Source organism: Acyrthosiphon pisum, chromosome A1, assembly GCF_005508785.2.
Source record: "Acyrthosiphon pisum isolate AL4f chromosome A1, pea_aphid_22Mar2018_4r6ur, whole genome shotgun sequence".
In the NCBI taxonomy this organism is placed as follows: domain Eukaryota; kingdom Metazoa; phylum Arthropoda; class Insecta; order Hemiptera; family Aphididae; genus Acyrthosiphon; species Acyrthosiphon pisum.
In genome coordinates this window covers 57,829,428-57,840,651 of record NC_042494.1, presented here as the reverse complement: position 1 = coordinate 57,840,651, position 11,224 = coordinate 57,829,428, and the positions used below count along the sequence as shown (strand labels likewise).

The window sequence follows — 11,224 nt, the reverse complement described above, 5'->3', positions numbered from 1 at the left end:
TTAGCATCCGTATGATTTGATTTAATATATAAAATATAGTTTATTTTTTTTATAATTGAAATGAAATGTATTATGAGTTTATTGTTTAAGACATATTGTATACCATCAGTTTGACTAAATTTAAACATAAAATAATAAATATAAACTCCTAATCAATTTTACCATATTCCAATAATCACAGATCAACGATTAGTGTAGGACATGAGTCATTTTTTGTACCATGTAGGAAATTACATATAGGCATATAATTTTTCCATAATGTAGGAAGTAGGAACTAACATGATTTTTTTTACCTGATAGGTCTCATGTAGGGACTTACATTCGTCTGTTATACTATATTAAAATATAACTGCAGGCAATATATTAAGTATTGAAGTAGTAATATGACTTTTGAAATATTTACACCCAATAAAACCCAATTATACAGATGTCGACGTCATACTGCACCGTTGTGACATAACACAATTAAAATCATATATATAAAAAAAATAAAAATAAACAGATGTTTGATACTTGTAAATTATAATGTACCTATTGCATTACTGCAGCAACTCCGTACGAAACTAATGACTTTTAAGAAATATATGACAAATAGAATTTGAATATATTTTTTACTCGGATCATTACATATATTATATATTCTAATCGAAAACAAATTATAATTTAAATAGTTAGTTGTTTTTCATTTTCGTCAGCTATAATATATTAATAAACTATACACATTATTATATTCGCTTGGAGAATTGTTCACTAAAATTTAAAATAATTTGACTGAAATTCAGAGCCTTGATATTTAATAGCTTTTATATCTTAAATTAGTCTACAATGACAATAAATTAAAATAAAATATAAAATATTACGTAGTAACAAAAGTACAGAATACTTAATGTTTCGTTGATGTTATTATAACGGTGTGCAATTAAATTCATAAACCTTATGAGCGATATTAGGCTAAAGCCTTAGGATTTGAAGTACTTTTTAACGTTTAAAACAGGATTGGGTCGGTTAGATTTCGAGGTCCACTAATTAAGTGAAATTAAACATATTTGTTTATATCAAAAGGTCAAGCCTTACCTCTTATGATTAATGGTAAGTAATAATGGAAGTTGCGTGTACAGTTTCTTACTAATAATTTAGTGTGCACTTATAAGGTTAGGTAAGTGTAATATTTCTGTACAAGAAACATATTATACTAAATTGGAAAGTTTGTGTATAGTAACTCTATTGTGGGTACTTGACGAAATATTTTAAATCTTATGCAATTAAAACCTTGCAACGTAATTCAAATTAAATAAATTCGTATGTCTTTCCATTAAGAGCAATATACAAAAATTAAAATAATACAGGCACCAGAGATACCATAATATAAGTACTAAATATACCTATACTAAAAGTTGGGGTACCTACTAATAAATATTCGAGTGTAAATCTTATATACCTATAGTTCATAAAATATAGATAATAGAATAATAGACGGATGACGACTTTTCAACTCACTTTACATACCGTTTTTATGTAAATGGTGTTGCACGCTGCTATGAACAAACCCCGTTGCATAAAAAATTACAAAAAATGTATTAATAATATTTATATCACTAGAATTTTACTTGTAATGGGAAATCAGTTTTAATTAAAAATTATAAACATACCCAAAACATCGACTGAAAAATGAATACGGGAAAGTATTATATTAATGTAATTACATTTTTTATTACGTGTTTGACCTTTTTGATTCGACTGTTTTATTAAAACATTATAAACTATATAGTCATTATTAACGGTTGGTTATATTTATCTTTTTTTTTTTATGAACAAATTATTGTACACGTTTTTTTTCTGAACACTTACTTTTTTTTATATCATTGGAATCAACGAGATTTTTCATATTTAACTTTCCTCGTATATATATATGCAGAGTTGTATAGTCGATAAATTTGAATTTATAGACGACATTTTGGGGGCCACATATTTCTGGCGAAAAATCAGATATACACATAAGCTTTTAATGAAATATGTTTTTACCGTAATTTAAAATAACTACTCGCACGTTTGATAGAAATGTTTATGTAGCCCAACGAGGAGAAAAACCACGCGGTTCACCCGTGATTTATGATTCTGGAATGCCCACGGGGTATACTGAATAAAATCTCGTGTAATTTATCATTGAACCATTTGTCAGGCGCCCCGCCATTATTATGCAAAAATAAAATAAAAAAACCCTTAAAAACAATGTTATTTGAAAAACATTGATACCTACACAAATAATTCAACGCACCACACAAACACACACACACACACACACACACACACACACACACACACACACACACACACACACACATATATATATATTGTTTATTGTTATGTAATAAACAAAAATTATGCAACCCCACATATTGTATATTTGGCATATTATATAGATGAAAATATAGTTTTTCAATGAAAATACTCAATATTCTAATGATTATTAAATATTATTAATATACCACTGAGAAGTATAGGTATAATAATGATTAATGAAGGCCAGTCTGAAACACAGTTATTTATAGTTATAGTTATTTTTTCCCTTAAACATGGCCAATTTATAATTCAAAAGTATCTAAAGAGTTACATTTAGCAAGTTGTATAGTATAATACGGTTGTTTGGTTTATATAAGTTCAGTGTTTATTTCAGACCTTTTATCCCGGAGAGGGGGATATTGTAAATTTTCAAGGAGATATGCCATAGGTAAATAATGAATGGAAGTAAAAATATATTTTCGGGGTAGTATAAGTTTTTTTTTAATACCCCTCCGGTCACCCCCCTAAAATAAACACTGTAACCTGTATAGGCTCTTTTACTTTTTTTTTTGTTATATCGTCCATTGGGCGGTTGACTCGTCGATAAGTCTTAGACAGTGTCGTTGCTTAAATACATGTCCTGATGGCCATCCATCCAGGAACAGGAGACGGGTGTTGCATCTTAAGAGGACGCTACACAGACATTTGTTGTCTCTGTCTTACAAGTGCGTAACATGGCAAATTTTACGCTCAGCAGATCACGATTGTCTCTTTTAGTTTAAAAATTATAGTGAATTGATCTCTTATAAAATTTAAAGGTAAGATTAATCTGGGGCATTTATCATGAACCTTTTATTATATCTTAATTTCAAAGTGAGTAATAAGTATTGTAAGATGTACAAACAATTTACGATTTTAAAATACTCATAACTCGCTAAAGATGCCCTTGATAATAATCTTACCTTTAAATTTTATAAGAGATCAGTTCGCTCTAATTGTTAAGCTAACGGAGCTAAACGTGATTTGTTGAGTGTACAATTTGCTATGTTACGGCCACTTGTAAAACGGAAACCACAAAATATGTCTGTGTAACGTCCTCTTAATATGTGTCTTTTCCCGTCACGCCACATTCAACTGTAATATAACTATTAAAAGTTGATAGTGTTAATTAAAATAAGTCAATCGCAATTTCGCTTTTTATTTTTGTCAAATCACGAAAAAAAAATAATATTTAGTCAATTATTATTAATTATAATACACTGTGCATAACATAGTAGTAGGTAAATTACTTTTACGGGTTTAAGAGAAAACTATATAATGTTAGTATCATGGTTGATATCGGTATGTTTACTGTAAAATTATTTTAAAATCAAAATAAACACATATAAGTTTGTCGTTGAAGAATTCATCCAATTTATGAATGAAACAATAATTATTACAGTACAAAATGAAAATGTTCTCTCAACAGTTTAACTTTCTGCATATTATTATATGATAATATATTTTAATCAAAACTATCGTAATATTCTCACATCTGTGTTTAACCGCGAAAAAAAATATTATTAATTTAATCATTGCCATAAAAATTTGTCGGTTTGTCAAAGAGAAAATTACAATGTTGTACACTACAACAGCTGATTCGTTTTTCAACGCGGACACGCGGTAAGTCATTACTCATTAGAATGCAAACGTAAAAATTACATTTCTGACTAACCATGCAAAAGATTGTTTACGTTTTCGTGAATCGCGGATTACAGCTGATATCAAACGTACAAGTAATATAGTTTGCGAATGAGAAATGCAAAATTATTAAAAAAGAGTCCAACTGTTATAAGGTGGTTTATTTCTATTAAGAACAAAAAATTGTTTTGTGTATACCTACTGTAGGTAATTGCGATTTCATTCACTGAAAAACTGAATAGAATAATAAAATATTATTATCATACAAAAAAGGAACCTATTTCTTAGCCACAACAGTAAAGTTATTCCTTCATTATTATGTGCATATACCTAATGAAATAATCATAAATGTGCAAATTATTTTATTATATTCTGTATAAATATTATTATTTCTGGTTGCACATAAAATTATCAATGCAGTGTTTTGGTCGAATATTTCTCGAAAGCTCGTCGGAAACGATAAAACAAAATGTACATTTACGTGGCAGATAATCAAACCAGTTGGCAGATAAACTTGCACTGACCCGTCGTGTCGCTTTTCTAACCATAATATTAAAATATTCAATAATATACATATAGGTATTGGATTTTTTTGATGTTGTTTATCTATACCAGGATTCTCAACCGGTGTGTTGTAAAAAAAATTATTCATTTATATTTTAAGTGTTCAAACTATAAATATACTATGATATTATTATGGCGTTATGACGCGATGGTGAAATCCACATAATATAAGAAAAACAATAATTGTGAAGATAGTCTGATAGTGTCATCCTCAATTTATATATATATATTATAGGTTTATAATTGTTACTTTTTCAAAAATCCACTAATTATTTTAAGCGAATCGTCATTTTATATGAATCTAAACTAGTGTGTTATCGTAAATAAAATTTTGAGAAATCTGACCTATAAACGATTATACATATTATAATATGTATATAATATTAATATAACAATACGTTCAACATTTAATGCGCACAGTGTGTAGATCTATGATTCACGCTGTTCATATAAAACCAAAGAACGATGAAAAATAAATATAGGTACCTTTATATATTATCTCAAAACCATATCTAATAATATACGAGAGAAATATTGTATTGTTGTATAGTTGAATACTTTCTACTCGGGCGGCGATCAAACGACTGGAAAAATCGTTGCCGAACTCAAACTTCATTCATAGACACATACGTTATACAGCATAATATTGTTATTGTGTATAATACTGTATATTATTATTATTATATATATATTGTGTTCACAATACGATATTGTCGTGCTGCAACTTTTGTAATCGGTAAACTTTGCTGCTGCTCTCAGCACTGCTGCAGGTTCGAGCGGTGCATTTTAATTCCATGTTTGCGTGATCCTCGTCGGATACATATATATGTATATGTATAAAATAAAACCACGTGCACAACGACTGGCGGAGATTTTCTGGGGGGGGGGGGGGGGGTACATAACTGCATATAATACGCAAGAGAGCAAACGTCACGGTCGTATATTATTATATTAATCCGAAAGGAATCGTCGTAACAATAATAATACAACTACAGTGTAACATGTATATATATATTGTTTGTTTGTGTATATATATAGTATATACAAACAAACGGGTAATGGAATCACTACTATATAATAATATACATTGGAGTGGGATGATATTTATATTTATTTATATATATAAGCGTGCAAGTGGTGTGGACGGGATTTTTAAGGGGATTTAGCGTGTTGTTGTTCTTAAGCCGTGGAGGGGGGGGTGTTTGGCCTGAGGGGTGGTGCAAATAAACTCTGTAAAAAAAAGATTACAGAAGGATTGGACACGGTGTTTGTGGCTGCGGCGGCGGCGAGGGTTGTCGGTGGCCGTCGCCCGCGACGCTAAAGAGGGTCGTCGGAAAAACGCGCGGAGGGTGTTAAACGAGCGGCAGATGGATTGATCCGTCGAAATGTTAATCAGATTTTGGGGTGGTGGTCGTCGGTGGCAGTCGGTTTATCGCCCTTGTTGCATTTACATGTTTATGCGATTCGGAGCAGACGGAGAGGAAACAATCGGAAATGACGACGATTCGACGTGCACCGGCGATTTTTAATTATTTACCGGTCTCTGGCGGGGGTGTCGACGTAATTACCGATCGGCCGTGCGATACCGCGCGGTCGTAGTCGGTACATATATAGCGGTTAGCACAGATGGCCGTTTTAACGACGCAATAGTCCAATATAATAGTAAGTGTATGATGGCCGTATAGGAGCAGCAACAGTAGCAGCAGTATATAGCGACGACAACACGGACCGTTTTATCGCAGACCCTTTAACAATTATAAACGAAATTTTCGATAGATAATAATAATACTATCATAAAATGATCGATGGGCCCTGCTCCGAGATTGGAAATTGATAATTTTCGCACAATGCGCGAACTGCAAAGGTGCGGGTGCATGACGCTATACAACCGAGGAAATATTTCGAATTTTTTGAACATTTGTCCCGAAACGACGACGGTTCTGATGGATTGCATTCAAATAATCGATTTTCACACATGCCATATTTAGACATTAGCATAGGCGATTGTGCACGATTTATAGCAATAATATAAGCTATGTGGCCCGGGAATTGAACGAGTCGTTATAGATTTATAGCTATCCGCGTCCACTGCTGCAGTTCACGTAGACGCCACCTTAATTGGTCATAACGTGTCAATAATGACCGGTTTTACACGATGTTGGAGGTGAATATTGTACCGGGAAACTTGTTTGAATGAAAATAACTTAATTTTTTAAGTGGGCTTGTATAGGCTCAAGCGCACGGCGATCATATAATGTGGATGTGGTAAAATAAATAAACATATTTTTTACTTAAATTGGTGTGGTGCCCACCCGTGGCACTGTGCATACTTTTAAGTCATAAGTTCACTATTGTATATTATATTATTATGTTTTTTACACTTTACATATTGTATATAATATGCAGACGTATTGAATATTTTGTTAACTTATTATTATATATACCTAGACACCTAAACCTAGTCAACGCACGATTAATGAAAAATCAAATGTATGGTGTGTTTGTAACATGATGTATTAAAAAATAAAACGCTTCGTATAGTTTCGAATGCAATTTTAATCCAAATAGAATTTATAATAAGAATACAATATTTTAAATTTAATCTAAATTCACATGACGATGACGTTGACATTACAGCTTATAATAATATTAAATATTTTAATATTTTAAATAATGTATTTTTGATAAGTGTATTTATGAATTATTTTGAATCAACTGCAACTACTGTAGTAGGTCTATAAACTTTGTATAAATAATACAGATCTTTAATTATTATTTGGTGAACTCAATAAAAATATACTGCGTGTTAAGTAATAATAGTGTAATACGTATGGTGTAGTGACCAATTATCACTAATGGATGTTTGTAAAGACATTAGAATATGATTTAGTCGTGGGTAATTATGTAGGACAATAATGTAAAAGTATTAAACACAAATGCAATTTATAGTTAGTTACCGGGAATATTTTTTGAAGCTGATTGATACCTATGTGGACATATGGTGTCAGATAGTTCTAAGCTTGACTGAAGGGATCTATAAATTATAAGTTTATTACACAAAAAATGACTATTAATTATTTTATTTAATATGAATTAAATTAGTAAAATTGAATTAATTAGTGTAGAATATAGTGAGATTTCTAATGAAAAATGTATGATTGGCGTTGGGCAATCATGTTCATTTCGGTGTATAGTGATTATTGATGTATTTGGAGATGTTGTTAATTATTTAAAATTTGAGTTTAAATCATATATGAAGCGAATAAACAGTTTACAGCCGATTTAGATTTACAAATATATTGTCAAGATTTTGTTAAAAACTACAGTGCGTTTGTTCATATTTCCTTAGGATTAAAACTGGAGAAAATCTAAAAAATGACATTTGTTACATTTGTTTATTTTTGATTCGTTCATAATGTAAAAGCTTCCCGCAGTGGTAATAGTAACTATTAAAATAATAAATACAATAAAACATTTAAATGAATAAACACGCGTGATAGAATCTATATATAAATATAGTAAAATCAAAACACTGTTTTTAGGCGTTAAATCTGTCCTCCCGTCACAATAGAATATTATATTATACAATTAATTCACTAAAAAAAATATGAACCAACCATGAAATCATACAATACAGCGTATGACCGCGTTTACTTATATACGGCGTAAGCGTAATAATAATATGAATTTTGAGTAGGCACCTACTGCAGCAGCAACGAAAATAAAAAGGGGTGAGCATTGTCTGTCCGTCGTACTAATGCAGCCTGGCTGCTTGCACGGTCTGAAACATTGATAAATAGCTTTAATAATCTCGTCGTATGTAAAAATTTGAGTTCATTGTTCGACTCGCTTTCGTCCCTTATATGTATATACATAAAACACACACACACATATATATAGTGCCGCGAGAGGAGTCGAGTGCAATATTATACATCATTACGACGGCGAGTTCATTTCGATTATCTGCCGCTCATAAAAAGTTTAATATATTTTTATCTGATTCGAAACCATATCTCGCAGTCGTGGTGGCGGCCGCTCACACACACACACACACACACACACACACACACACACACACACACACATAGGCGTACAATTTAAATGTTTACATTCCCAACAGACTCGAGCAATATACCGACTTCGGGGACATGTGTTATTGCGGGGCAGGGCGTACATATAATATAATGAAATGTCCGTAGCCGCAATTGCGGGGCGGCGGCGATTTATCTATCGGAGAGCGCAGTGTGCGAGGGAGAGAGGGCGAAGAGACAGGGGGGGAAATTGTGGCGGGGAGGGTTAGAGAGAGAGAGAGAGAGAGAGAGAGAAAAAGGCGCACTAGACTTTTGGCCGCCGGCATCGCGAAGCGAATCAAAACTCGGGGGAACCGCCAGATGTCACTGGGCCAAAGCCCTGCGGGTCCGGTACGAGGTGCCAAAGAAGAATTACGCCCTTGGGACCCGTGAGCCGGTTGTGTCGCGGGTGCGCGTAGACCGACACGTCCGTATCTGGCCGTGATATGTGTGCGTGCATGGCAGGCACGACACGCGGAGACGGACAGCGTTGGCGGCGGAGTCGGGCGGGGGGGAGCCGAGGACTTCTGCTGGAAAAAAAAAACGATATTCGCGCAACGATAATATTATAACCCGCGGGGGCGGAAAAAAATATGATATTATTATATATATAGGTATATTATAACCGGGTCGAATAAACAATACGACTTCGCGCTAATCATATCGGTCGTGTATTATAATGGTGTAATATATAGGTACCTATACACCGGTAATATCTGAAAGGGTTGATTATATGCGTAAGGGCGATATTGGCGATTTTTTTTTTTTAAAACGTCCATCGATTAATTATTTACATTTCATACGGATCTTCTGACGCGTGGTACTGTCGATGACGAATCGGTCTCGCGATTTTATATTTAGTTTTTGACCTTTGACGGGGAAAAAAATTCACATTATATAATACTGTATATTAATCATTATAATATATGTGACTTGTCCGGAAAAATATATGTATAAAAATTATTAATATATATTACTCAAATAATAAACGCATTCTAATGATCGAAAAAAATATGATACTAGAATGATTGTCTCGTCAAACGTTAACTATAATAATGCATCATTTTTTTTTTTGCACCTGAATAATATTAATATTTACTTTTTATTTAAATAAGCTTTAGTTAGGTACTTAGGTAAAGTAAACAATATAGAAGATAACTGAGAAGATACAATGAGAAATTGTGTGGTTATCAATCATTCGTCAATATACCTACCATAAAAATGTAATATCCATAGAATAATATGTATATATATATATATAGTATTATAATAAGAATGTAACTGTATATGAATTAATATAGTATATTTTAATGCTGACTGTTAAAAATAACAAAAAACGTAATACAAATATTTTTATTTTTATTTAAGTTTGAGGGCTTGGCTGATCCCCGTGATGTTATAACTCATTTAGAGATATGACCGAATCGGCTTCAAAAAAGTCACATACCTATATGAATATTTACTATTTTGGTATTAATACTAACGTGTTTGACGAAATTCATTTTTCAAAGCTAATAGTAGTCGTCGCTGATCCAAGTATCACAAGGGAGCCCAAGTATAAGTCGACGGCACAGACCTAGATGTTGTACTGCATCTTTGAATAAATATAATATAAAAACGATAAGGTAAATAAAACTATGACATAAAAATTAAATCGTTTACGAAAAAATGTGTAGCTACTTCAAAAGCGGCAAAATAATTGCTACTTACTGCAGTTTGCACATGGAACTGATATAGGTACACGATATGGACTATGGTGCTTACTGCTTAGGCGACTATATAAATTATATTAATATATTATTATAAACATATTTCAAGCGCGGTGAACAAAATTGCGTGCAACATTAACGCACAACTGCTACAGTCGTACCAATAGCATATAATAATATTATATAGGTAGGTAACTTACCGTATTATATACGGTAAATACCTACCATATTATATGTATACGGCGCGCGGTGGTGATGATGGCCGTCGGGGGGAACAAAATTGAGTCGTCATAGTCAGATACACACAAGGTGTCGGTTACAATCTCGGGGTGTGCGTGTGTGTGTATAATATTATAATATCGTGTACACGCACAATAATAATAGTATAATCTATAGTAGTATAGTAGTAATAATATAATAACGAGACCGACCTGTCATTTGGCCGTCGCTTCAGTCGATTGAGACGTCGTCGGTGTCGGTCGTAATGATAGTTTAATGCGGTCCCGTATTAGCGTATTATAATATTATGTCGGCGCTGCGGATTTTTCTCTCCCATCGTTTTTCCTCGGCCAACGACGACGACGACGACGACTATAAAAATAAAATATAATATAGGTACAATATTATTATACGTATAATGCACGAGGTTTCGTAAACGGGGAGCGAATTATCCGAAACGCACAATGTAGTGCGAAGGATAGAAGTGGATCCTGTCGGCGGTGTCGTGCGTAATTACAGATACACATACACACAACATAGTATTTATATAATAACTATATTATCTTGCGCACGGTGTGTATTATATAATATTATCGCTAACCATATAATATACGAATAGAGGTGTACTTACCTATACGTAGGTACCTTAAATTATTATATAAGGTCACGAGCAACGACGGGGGAGAAAACAATTTAATCGAG

General features: G+C 32.7%; 1 long non-coding RNA gene across 1 annotated transcript; it reads right to left on the bottom strand.

Moving 5' to 3' along the window:
- Positions 1–7,219: 7,219 nt before the first annotated feature.
- Positions 7,220–10,370, bottom strand: LOC115033614. The gene is made up of 3 exons (XR_003838894.1): positions 10,305–10,370; positions 10,079–10,188; positions 7,220–8,305 (listed from the first exon to the last, which is right to left on the bottom strand). It is a non-coding gene; the product is annotated as an uncharacterized LOC115033614 (long non-coding RNA).
- Positions 10,371–11,224: the final 854 nt, after the last annotated feature.